At 46.8% G+C, this 12,961-nt stretch overlaps 1 long non-coding RNA gene across 1 annotated transcript in view; it reads left to right on the plus strand.

Annotated features, from left to right (window-relative positions):
• Positions 1-7,737: 7,737 nt before the first annotated feature.
• LOC128332799 (uncharacterized) overlaps positions 7,738-12,961 on the plus strand; it is an 88,105-nt gene continuing 82,881 nt past the window's right edge. The window contains exon 1 of the long non-coding RNA XR_008310762.1: positions 7,738-7,814. This is a non-coding gene — a long non-coding RNA (uncharacterized LOC128332799). The remainder of the gene's footprint in view (positions 7,815-12,961) is intronic.

Below are 12,961 nucleotides of genomic sequence, written 5' to 3' on the forward strand. Positions count from 1 at the left end.
AAGTTTCTTTTCCTCTCAGCATGCACGCATGCCCAGGCAGACTCCACTGTGTTGTGCCTCAGTGCACTCTGCTGTAATAGAAGGGTATCTCTTACCAGAAAGAATTCCCAACACCTCTAAGGTATGCAAAGACCAGTATAATTTCTCACTGGTTTTTCTTTGGGGGGGGGGGGGGTAGTTTCTGGGCAGAAAAGCATTATGGATGGCAGTTCTTCATGACAGATGTAGGGCTCTGCTGTCCTCAACAGACAAGAGCACATTTTGATGGGCTGTATTGAAATGGTCAAACTTTCTGTTTCGGAAAACTTTTGCTCGCCTCTGAAGCTCTCCCACCCTGCCTGCTCCCCACCACCCAAAAGCCAGTGTGCCTCATTATTATGATCTGCATCTGCCGAAGCGCAGCAGCCTGTCAGCAGAACACAGATGGATAATAGAAGTATCAGGTTCTCATGGCAGAAAGCAGCAGCTCCTCATTAAAATGGGATTATAAGAGTTTAGGGGTTTTCTCCCTCCTGCATGCTGAGCATGAAGAAGGCGAAAAGAAGGGGGCGGCAGATTCTTTGTGTGGACTCAATTGGCCGTGGAAGGATTTTGATCTTCTTTGCGATAATATTTGTGTGTATTTAAAAAAAACATTGGGAGCTGTTTACATGCCTTTAAATTCATGGAGAATAGGTCTACCCATGGCGACGATGAACCATGGTAGACAAATGATGCCTTTATGTTCAGAGGCAGGATACCTGTGGACACAGAACCACAGAGTAAGGCTGTTTCCTTAATGCCCGCTGGAAATTTGTTTCTTGGAGGCATCTCTAGTTGGACACTTGGTCTGATCCAGCACTGTTGCTCTCATGTTCATTATGTTTATATATGGTCCTCCATCTCACCTGTTCTCCTTATTTTCATGGTGTAAAAGAGATGGAGGAGGAGACTTCTGTCAAGGGACTAACTTTCAAATTACATATAATTCTTTCAATTATGTGCATCCTTTCAAATTACACATAATTCTTTGTCAGGGTTTTCCCTGTGTAACTCTAAAGGCTGTGTGCTGATGGAAACCGATTTATAAAAGCCATCCCTGCATCTGTTTTGTACCTTTATTCTCTGAACTTGCAAAACAACACAGAAAGCACATATACTGGATAGGGCTGTGTGAATCCACCCTGATTCAATTTGGAGGCTGCCTCGGAACTATAATCTGATGAAACAGTTCATTTCAAGTCAAGCAGCTTTGGCCCACTTCAGTGCCCTCTTCTCTCCTCCTCTCCCAACTCCTTCACTTACAGATTGTTGGAGACAGGCACAGCTGCGATGATATGGTTTCAGTAGGAAAAGAACTGTCAGAAGAGGTTTTTATTTCCTCTTCCTGCAGTCCTGGGAAAGGCACAAGGTCTTCTGGGACTCCTAGTCTTGGCTGCAGCCCTGGGAAAGACTATCATTCCCAACAAAATTTGTGCGTTTCCCAGGACTTTGCAGAGGAATTAAAAACAGAATGGGCCCAAATTGGCTAGAGGTTTCTTTGCGTTCAATTGGGCCAGATTTGGCTGAAGTGACAAGCTTCATGGGAGGTTTGTTACTTCTTGGGAAGGATGGGTGGGAAGGCCTACCTTCCCACCCACCCTTTTAAACACACAGAAGGCAGGATGTGACAGGGAATGGGGGCGGGAGGGACAGTGATGGGGCTGGGATACCACAAGAAAAATGGGGGCAGGGGTGTAGCAAGGTTAGAGTGGGCCCTGGGACAAAAGGTGAAGATGGGTCCCTACCCTCTTCTTCTTCAGAGAGACATGAGCTTGGGGGAGAGCGAGTGCAAAGAGCAAACTGTCACGCAGCAAGCAAGGCCCCCCCAGGGGTCCAGGGACATTTGTCCCCCCGCAATAATCCCCAGTTCAATTGTAGCTATGCCCCTGCTTGGGGAGGTTTGTGGTCTGGGCACAGCAATGCAACTGGAGGCTTCAGCAAGGCCACAGATGTAGCGAATCTGCCACCTCTGCCAATCTGCTGCTTGAGGCAACTGTTTCACTTGGCCTCATTAGCAGGGTGCCTGCTAATTAGTCACCAGGATTTAAGTGAAGCTTGTCACTTCAGCTGAATCTGACCCAACTGAACCCAAATGAGCCTCTGAGCCAAATGCGGCCAGCTTCCCTTTGGGCAGCTGTGGGTCACTTTGGCAGTGGCACCCATAGGAAGATAGAAAGCTGCCTTATACCGAGTCAGACCATTGGTCCATCTAGCTCAGTTTTGTCTACACAGACTGGCAGCAGCCTTCCAAGATTTCGTCAAGGTTCTTTCCCAGCCGTGCCTGGAGATGCTACCAGGGATTGAACCCGGGAGCTGGTCTTGTGGTAGCAAGCATGCCTTGTCCCCTTAGCTAAGCAGGGTCTGCCCTGGTTGCTTATGAAAGGGAGACTAGAAGTGTGAGCCTTGTAAGAGATTCCCCTCAGGGGATGGAACCACTCTGGGAAGAGCATCTAGGTTCCAGGTTCCTTCCCTGGCAGCATCTCCAAGATAGGACTGAGAGAGATTCCTGCCTGCAGCCTTGGAGAAGCCACTGCCAGTCTGTGTAGACAATACTGAGCTAGATGGACCAATGGTCTGATTCAGTATAAGGCAGCTTCCTATGTACCACTGAGCTATCGCCCCAAAATATAGCATCGCCATGATAGAGAACTATGCATGGTCCCCTCACTGCCTGTCTTCAGTAAGACATTGAAGAGTATGCTGTTTAAACAACCTTTTCCGACCTTTAAAAATGGCCTCATTGGGTCTTTATTCAGCTGTGTTTTTGTTACAACGTCAGTGTTTATTAATGTATTGTCATGTTATTGGAAAGTAAGTCACTTAGTGCCATGGTCTACAGATGCGGGGGTGGGGGGGCAGAGGCGGGCGTGTAACACAGGCATACACTAAACCAATCAAACTATCACTGGGGCAGTGGAGAGTGAAGGCAATTTTGAAACAATTAAGTGAACATTTGCAGGAGTGCTGAAAATCACCCAAAAGGAAGCATTTTTATGTGGAGGCTGGGCTTTTGTTTCCATTTCTGGTGTGTGTGTGTGTGTGTGTGTGTGTGATAGCAATTCCTTATTACAGTCACAGACCAGCACAGTTTACATACAGAAATATAACAGCAAAAAACTGAATGGTTTAAAACACCAATCCAGCCTTTGTTTCCAATGAGCTGATATACGGTTATGCCTTTTGTACAATCGCAATCAATAAGGTGGGGAATGCAGTTGGATGAAAGCCGCAGACCACATGGGATCTCATTAGTTTTTATGACAGTAATAACTCACCGTGCAGACCTGGCTCTATTTTTTTAAAAAAAGTTAAGAAAGCTTTGCATGGGAGACAATTATTGCTCTCAGAAACTTGTAGGCTCCCACCTACGGACAGAAGTGAAGAGGAGGAGCTGAGATGATGATTTCCTGAGCATTTTTAAAAAGCTGTATCTGCAGAGAACATTAAAGGGACAGAGAAGCTTTATGGTACCTGCATAAACATACCGGCAAACCGCAAACCACGACTCGGGTGAAATAGCGCCCAATGACCTGGTCAGGATGTTTTCCTTTCTTTGATCTGCTTGCCCAACACAACACGTAGGAAATTGCCTCGTACCTTTATGAGTTGCCTCATAAAGTCAGACCATTGGTTCATCTAGCTCGGTATTGTCTACACAGACTGGCAGTGGCTTCTCCAAGGTTGCAGGCTGCAAATTTTCCCAGCCCTATTCTAAGTGGAGGAGAGGTAATCTTGTGGTAGTGAATTGTCTCCTTTGCTAAGCAGAGTCCACCTTAGTATGCATTTGGATGGGTGACTACATGTGAGTGCCTTGGCGTGTTGGAGATGCAGCTCCTGATGAGGAGAGCTGGTCTTGTGGTAGCAAGCATGACTTGCTTGTCCCCATAGCTAAGCAGGGTCTGCCCTGGTTGCATATGAATGGGAGACTTGATGTGTGAGCAATGCAAGATATTCCCTTCAGGGGATGAAGCCGCTCTGGGAAGAGCAGAAGGTTTCAAGTTCCCTCCCTGGCTTCTCCAAGATAGGGCTGAGAGAGATTCCTGCCTGCAACCTTGGAGAAGCTGCTGCCAGTCTGTGAAGACAATACTGAGCTAGATAGACCAATGGTCTGACTCAGTATATGGCAGTTTCCTATGTTTCCTATGCGATGGCATCGACTCAGCACCAGCACCCTCTTGGCCACTAGGAGCATTAGGGAGAGAGAGTAAGGGCATTCCCTTTCTTGCCATGCTTCTACTCTATTTCCACTTTGTAAGACTGATAGTCTCAGGTTTCATTCTCTCTCCTGGAAGCTTTACACACTGGGCTTTTATTTCAACTCAATTCCTGACTGGAGTGTGCCAGTCCACATATTAGCTGGATTTACCCCAACCTCCCTGTAGGCTATCAGGGACCAGGACGGACAGGACTTTATTTTCCCTCTAATGGAGGCTGCAAATTCTGGCTTAGCCTGAAGTATGTCTGGCTTTTAAAAATCCTCTAGTTTCATAGGCTTTTTTTGTGGGGGGGTGGGATGGGGCTTCTGTTATCTCCCGCAGTTCTCTCTGTTACGTGTGGGGTGGTCATGCCAGTAAATATACATTTTTCAAAACTCAGTGAAGGGGAGTTTGACAACTGTTTTGGTTATGGTGTGCTCTAAGTGATTTGCAATTGTAAGCACAGATGGGGGGTATTGTTGCTGCAGATGGGTGATACTCTGCTGAGGGAGGGGGAGGGAGAAATTCCTGAGTTAAACACAAGCACAAACTGCAAAATGTGTGGCTTTAAGGATGCAGGATGGATGTAACCTGAGCCTTTTTTTTGTCTGAACTTTTTCCATTAGGGGTATGTATGTGATGGGGAAACATGATGTGATGAAGGCAATCACTTACAAAGGCAAGGGTTAAGTGTCCTGCTCTTTGATCCAGCTGTTTGGCAACTCGTTATGCTGGTCTTGCACTCTTAGCTGTCAATCTATTTTTAAAAAGCTCTCTCGCCTCTTCCTCTGTGGTTTGATTTGTAAGTGGTTGGAGGAAAAACCCAGAGCAAGTAGATGGGAACACACAGGAAAACGATCTGCCAGGGAGTGCGGGGAGGAGCTGACACCTATGTGAACCGTCAATTTAATCCCCCGAATTAAACATCTTGCGGATCTGCTGCGAGGCATGTTCCTGTCCTCCATGAATCTGTCTAACCCCCCACTAAAGCCATCCTGGCTGTTGGTGTCACCATATCTTGTGGCAGATAATTCCATAGGTTAATTATGGGTTGTGTGGGGAAAGTGCTGCTTTTGTCAGCCCTAAATTTCTTGGCAATCAGTTTCATGGGATGACCTCTCGTTCTAGTGTGATGCGGGAGGGGAAAAAGCTTTCATGGATGAAAATATCCATGATCAGAGAGCCACTGTAGAATACTGGCTAAGAGATTAAGTGGCAAGCCAGGACCCAGCCCCTCCCCTGGTTCAAATCCCACCTGTACCACAAGCCTACTATGTCAGGGGTCCTCGAACCCGAGTCTCCGAAGTCCAACAACATCTGGGGTCCCAAGTTTGAGAACCCTGTACTGGGTCATCTTAAGTAAGTCCCTCCCTTTCTGCTCTAATATGGGGCTTATAATTAAGAGAGTGGAGATAATTCATGCCAAGGGCTTTGAACACTCAATACATGCTAAACATTGTTATGACTTTTATTTATTTAAGAACATAAGAACAACCCTGCTGGATCAGGCCCAAGAAGGCCCATCTAGTCCAGCATCCTGTTTCGCACAATGGCCCACCAGATGCCGCTGGGCAGCTCACAGGAAGGAGTTGAGGGCATGCCCTCCCTCCTGCTGTTACTCCCCTGCAACTGGTACTCAATTTATTTATTTATTTATTTATTCTATTTCTATACCACCCTTCCTAAAATGGCTCAGGGCTGTTTACACAGAGAAATAACAAATAAATAAGTTGGCTCCCTGTCCCCGAAGGGCTCACAAACAAAGAAACATAAGATAGACACCAGCAACAGTCAATGGAAGTACTGTGCTGGGGGTGGAGAGGGCCAGTTACTCTCCCCCTGCTAAATAAAGAGAATCACCATGTCAAAAGGTGCCTCTTTGCCATGTTAGCAGGGGATAGGGTACCTTTTGATTTTGTAACTGCTGGTCGGCATCTAGTGGGTCTAACCCTGAAACTCCCTCAGGGGCGGAGCTGGAGGTACTGTGCTGGGGGTGGAGAGAGCCAGTTACTCTCCTCCTGATAAATAAAGAGAATCACCACGGTAAAAGGTGCCTCTTTTGCCCAGTTTATTTCTGCTCTCCACCTCGAATGTGTGCAAGTATCCCAGAGTCAAAACTCACTGGTGTCCAAAAGTCTCTTCCTAAACTTGGTTGAGCTACGATGATAAAGCAAATATTGCCCTCTCTCCTGCTGTTACTCCCCCGCAACTGGTACTCAATAAATGTATTTATTTAAATAATAAAATATTTATACACTGCTTTTCAACAGGGTGGGGGTGGGAAGGGGGTGGAGTCCGTACGGCAGTTTACATAGCAAAAGCAATGAGAAAATGGTTCCTGTCCCCAAAGGCCTCCCTGCCTTTTGAAAATAGAACTGTTGCCTTCTGCAAGAGCCACCTTGGAGGGATGCTGTTGGATAGGGACAGTTGCTTTGCTTTTGCTAAATAGATTATTCCCCCCCACCCTGACACCCTGTAACGGCTTCTTTATGCCGTTAGCAGGGGCTGTTTCCAAGCGGTGTGTCATAGTAGGGCCGGGTTCCCTGTCCCAAGGGGGTTCACAGCCTCAAAAGAAACTCCAGGAACAGCCACTTGAAGGTCTGTGGGCAGAGGTGCACCTAGGTAATTTGGGAGCCTGGACCTAAAGGCCTCTGGAAAACTAGCCCTCCCCCCCTGCAAGTTAAGCATCATTTTTTAACACATAGATTCTTGAGAAAACAAACCACACCACCCAGGACAGACTAAAGACAATTGGTGGGGGGGGGGGAGTAGTGTGGAGGCCCTGGACTTCGGCCCCAAAGTCCAGGGGTAAGAGAGCCTCTGTCTGTGGGGCTGTGGCAAATTGCTAAAAAGAAGAGTGCTGCCATTTTTAAAAGATGCCCACCCTTGGCCCAGTGTGAGGGAGGGGGAACTTTAACAAGGCCCCCTCCCTCACACTCCCCCTTCCCCATTTGCACCTTTGCTGGAGGACACCATTTATTTGTTTGTTTGTTTATTTGTTTATTATATTTTATATCCCGCTCTTCCTCCAAGGAGCACAGAGTACTCCATACTTAAGTACTCCATACTTAAGTTTCTCCTCACAACAACCCTGTGAGGTAGGTTAGGCTGAGAGAGAAGTGACTGGCCCAGAGTCACCCAGCAAGTCTCGTGGCTGAATGGGGATTTGAACTCGGGTCTCCCCGGTCCTAGTCCAGCACTCTAACCACTACACCATGCTGGCTCTCTGTTATTTACTGAGCATCTTGTCCACACTGTTCTTCAGCAAAAGAGTTTCCCAAGCAAAAGCCACAAGAAGCTGGTTCCCTGCCCCAAAGAGGCTCCCATTCTAAAAATGAAGAACCCAAAGGAAAGATGTGAGGTTCTGCAGTGCTTGGATGGCACCAGTTGCTCTCTCCAGACTAAAGAGAAGAGAGTCTCCACTTTTTAGAGGTGCCTCCTCCTTGCCCGCTTAGCAGTGAAGTTCTTTGAGGATAAGTGTTGAAAATCAGTGCAGCTGGGCTGCAATTGGGAATGAACTTCAGCTGGGCTGAGCTGAGGGCAGGACAAAGAAATCCCAGCCTGGGCCCAAGAAGGCAGGAGAAGTTCATTCTCAAGGTAATAGACTGGATGTGCTTGAGGGGTAGGGAAAGCGTTGGGGTGGGGGGACAATTTTGAGTTGGGGGGATTTGGTTGTAGCTATGCCCCCCATGTGCATGGGGAGCTCTGTGGGGTTGATGGGATAGGGTTGCAATATTCTGGTTTTCCAAAAATGGGTACCTAATTTGCATATGATGTAAATTAGCTTGAAATTTTTTTTAATTTCTCTAATTCTACACATAAGTAAATGTTGACTTCCTGCTTGCCTATCTGCATGGTTCACAATAACTATACATATAAACCATTGCTATAATAATTCAAAACACACATACTCCACAATACTACTTGATTTCACCCAACCTGCTGTTATTACTATATTTCAAACCCTACTGAAAAGTCCATATTAGAAAAATATTTCTTTAAGTAAAGCAAAAAATGGTTTCCAATCTTCTTTAAAACATTCCAAATTTTTGTCTCTTATAAGTGCTGTAAGCTTTGCCATCTTGGCATAGTCCAAAATTTCTATCGACCAGTCTCCTTTTGAGGGCATTTTAGTGTCTTTCCATTTTTGTGCATATACTATCCTGGCCGCCGTGGTTCTGAGCAGAATACGGACTGCACGTTTTGCTTCCTAACTCCACTTCTGCAAGGGCTGGAGCTTAGCTTCTTTTAAAAAATGAAAGCTGAAATGTGGGAGAATCTGGGTGTGGGCTAATCACTTTGGGTGAGATGCTGAAAAACCGGGTGAAACCTGAAATTGGGGGGGGGGGGGCGTGGCGACTTTATGATGAGAGGAGAAGAGACAAAGAGCACGAAAGCTTGCATATTGATTCACGATAAGTGATTCACAGGCCTTTGGCTGGAGGTCTCTGTGGTCATGATTATGACTAATTGTCTGCCTTTTAAGTGGCATGTCAGGCTGAAATGTGCTCCTCCTAGGAATGATGGAAAATGGACCCTGGGTGTGAGCCTGCATGCTGGGAGCTCATTCCAAGCTTGCTGGCTCCTGGTGCGGTAAAGCACCATTGCCCAGAGGTGCTCTTAACTACCTGGGATCACAAGGCCAGCACACCTCCTGCAGCAGCAGCAGGCAGCCTGCTTTGCTCCTGGTGGCAGCTGCAGGGAGCGGCCGTTCCAATCATGACTCTCTGATGAGCACACTTATTTGAGGCCTGTGTGGTTGGTTGTGCACGCAGGCTATAAGATTCTAGCTGGGGAAAGAAGAGATCGCTCTGCCTCCTAGGCTCCGTTGCCCTTCTGAGCATCAAGGAAGGCTGGTTTTCCACTGGAAGTTTTTCACACTCGGCTTTTAGCTCACAAGAGTGGAGGGTGTGCATTCACATATTGGCCAAATTTACCCCCAAGTCCCTGCAAGTGATTGGGGAGCACTTCACACATAATTTGGGGGTTTCATTGCACGTTAAGAGTGCAGCCTGATTTATACCCGGGGTGTATAAATCCACTTTTTGCATTGGTTTTTTGGGGGGCAACTTCGAACTTGCAGTAAACCACTAAAGTAAAACCTGCTGTCTGGGAAAGCTCCCGGCAAGTGCTCATGTGAGAAGTCCTTAAGGTTAGATGCAGTCAAGGGATTCCCTTTCCTCCCTCTGAGTTTCTCCTTCCTGGCCAGAGCCAGCTCAGATTTGGTGGGACTCCTCAGACCTTCCTGCCTTGCAGGACCGGAATAAGGTTGCCAACTCAGAAGCTCTTAGGAACATAGGAAGCTGCCTTCTACTGAGTCAGAGCTTTGGTCCATCTAGCTCAGTAGAGTCCACACTGACTGGCAGCGGCTTATCCAAGGTTTCAGGCAGGAGTTTCAACAGTAGGGCTTTGTGTCATGGGCTGGGGGTCTGGCTGCTTTTTACTGGAATTCAAATGGCACACAAAACTATCCAGCAAGTTCTTCTACTGATGTGAAGAGGGATTGCTTCTCAGCTCTGATGGCTCGCCTGTGAAAGGAGGCCAGAGAGGTGTGTGGGAGGGAGGTGTTTCTGGTAAGCCATTGGTGTGGGCTGGGGGAGGGGGGACAGATTGATTGGCCCCCAGAGTAAGCAGTGTAGCATTTAAAGCATGCGGGAGCGGCTAAATTAAGATCCAACACAGAGGTAGATCAATGCACTCTGCTAACAGAGCAAAGAGCACCTTTTAAAAGTGGTGATTCTCTTTATTGAGCAGGGGGAGAGCAACTGGCCCGATCCATCCCCAGCACAGCATCCTTCCAGTGGCTGTTGCTGGTGTCTATCTTCTGTTGAGCCCTCTGGGGACAGGGGCACACTTTATCTTTACTTTGGAACCAGCCCACGCAATTCAGAAAAGGGATGCACCAAGAGCAGTCCCGTCTGACATCTGCCAGATTGGCCACCCACATAATTACCAGTATGGACCTGGTTGGGGTGGCGGGGATCAGGGGCCGCCTGGCCCCAGGAAGTTCTAGAATGCCCTGCACACTTGCACGGGGCATTTTGGGAAGCCTCCCTTAGCCCGGTTTCTGCTGCTCGTGAGAATAGCCTCGTTGTCTACACCAGGGATTCCCAAGCTGAGTTCCTCCAGAGGGTGTTGAACTACAACTCCCAGCATCCTCAGATACAATTATTGTGGCCAAGGGGTTCTGGGAGTTGTAGTTCAGCAACATCTGGAGGAACCCAGGTTGAGAACCCCTGGCCTACACAGACTGGCAGCGACTTCTCCAAGGTTGCAGGCAGCTGAGGAGAAAAGATTTTCCTCCTACCTTGGTCGAATGCTGGGTAGGAGGGCACTGTTCCTACCCAGCTCTTCCTCCTACCTTGAGTCCACACAATCACTTCTTTCTCCTACCAAGTTGTTTGCTCCCACACAACTGAAAATTGGGAGCCCACACAGCTCCCAAACCTGAAAACTGAAACCATTTTCAATTGTGGGAACAGCCTGTGTGTGTGTGTGTGTGTGTGTGTGTGTGTAGAGGTGAGGGATAACCTTCTGTCACATGCTTTGGTCTCAATGAAATTCCCCCTTGAAATAGATTTGCCCCAAGAGGGAAGGTGCCATTGGAGTCGATAGCAAAATGCCATTTCGAGAGGTGCAATTTTCACCTGGGAACACAGCATGAGACAAAATGTTAACTTCCTTTCCCTTCCAACATCATCAGGATGCTAAAAGAGGAAAATTGGAAGCTGCCTTGTACTGAGCAGGGCAATTGGTACGTCTAACTCAGAATTGTCTACACTGGCAGCAACAATCCAAAGTTTCAGAACCGTGGAGAGGTTTCTTTCTCAGCTGTACCTGGAGATGCTGCCAGGGCTTGAACCTGGGGCCTTCTGCATGAAATGCAGGTGCTCTACGTCTGAGCTAAGGCCCTATCTCCAGCTATGACCCAGCCCCCTGACTACTCCCCACTGCATAGCAGCTGCTATTCAAGAACAACAGGAGATCCAAATTTGGAGCCTTAATTTAACACATAATCTGGCCCTTAACCGTCATCATTTCCAGTCCAGTCGGGGCAGTGGGGAGGAAATGTTTTCTTGTTTTCTGCAGTGCTGGTCCCGCAGTACTACAATGATCCTGGAGGCAGAAACCAATAAAACACATAGCTATCCTGTCCGTTCCTGTGCCCACCCCTCGGGCTCCGAGCTTCATGAGACTTCCGCAACCCCCAGCCTCCCCATTAAGGAGCACAGGTAGCCCAAAACACTTGCTGTGTCAATATGCTGTCATCTCTCTGAGTAGTCCAGTCAGCAACTTTTAATTAACAAGCCATCTGGACGAGTCGTCGGCCTTTTTGAAGGGCAGATACATTCTGCTGCAAGGGGAAGTCTGCAAAAAAAGGAGGAAGTACTAACAAAAAGGGTAGTTAATCAGTGCAACAATTAATCCCAGTACGGCACAGGCCAGCCACGTTGCCTGCTGTTCGATGGAGCTGAGTGGTGCAGAGCAAGAGAGGGAGAAAAAGGGAAAGATATCAGAAAGTTAGCAGGAGATGTTTGTACAGCTTCCCAAGGACTTAAAAAGGCTGTGTGGGTGACAGCTAGCATAGAAAGAGTGTGCAGTTCTTTGCAGATTCTGTGGGAACCATGACAATGTTGTGCAGTGGCTAGAGTGTTAGATTGGATATGAGAAATTTATTTATTTTATTTTATTTTATACCGCCCTTCGAAAATGGCTCAGGGCGGTTTACAATTAAAACAAACCACTAAAATAGTAAAGAACTAAGACAAATTTAAAAAAACAATATAACAATTAACAATTTTAAAATGTTTTAAAATAACAATTAAACAATTACAGTGATTTAAAAACCCCAAATTGGGTTTTTAATTTTAAAATAAACCTGATATTAAATATGGATTTTTTTAAACCCTGGATATACATCGAGCTCCACGAGAACACGCAATGAAAAACCCAAACTGAGTGTGACGTGCTCCCTGATAGCTTGCAGGGATATTCAGGTAAATTTAGCTGATATGAACGTACACTTCCATTCCAGAAGAGATACAAACTAAAAGCTGGGCATGAAAAACTTCCAGGAAGGTTTTTAAGCTGTCCATATCTGTTGCTGTTTTAATAATTATCTTCTCTGTTTTAGAATGGGGTGAGTGTGTGTGTGTGTGTGTGTGTGTGTGTGTGTGTGAGAGAGAGAGAGAGAGAGAGAGAGAGAGAGAGAATTGGTTTTCATTCTCTGTCTTACTGGTTTTTGTATGTCCACACTGAATATCTGGATGAACAGAAAAGTGACTGATATAAACAACTCAGACCAGGAAGAACTTGGCACCTGAGTTCTTTCCCATTTTTGCTTTACTTTTTCTTTTATGATTGCATAATAGGCAAGCAAATCAAGCTCCTTGCATTTAGACACTTGCCGTTCTGCATGGACCTACAATGTCCTCCCCCCATTGGTGTATCTTCAGCCCCACTGCAAAGACCACATTTCAGGCTACAGTCTGAGGAATGCACACAGTGGGGAGTCGTGGTCTGGCCGCTTAGAGAGAAGGCCATTGTGTGGCACGCCCGTGGGGAATACGGATCAATGTCTCCAAAGTACAATTTATCTCCAGTTTTCAGGATCCCACCCAGGGAGAAACTGCATTTATCTTCAAATTTCAGAACTCCTGAGGTGTTTCAGAAAACTTTCCTAGATTATTTCTCCACTTCCCTAAGCCTAGCCCTGCCTACTTGGATTGGCAGATGTTTTCCAA

The sequence above is a fragment of the Hemicordylus capensis genome, chromosome 7 (assembly GCF_027244095.1).
Source record: "Hemicordylus capensis ecotype Gifberg chromosome 7, rHemCap1.1.pri, whole genome shotgun sequence".
Lineage (NCBI taxonomy): Eukaryota > Metazoa > Chordata > Lepidosauria > Squamata > Cordylidae > Hemicordylus > Hemicordylus capensis.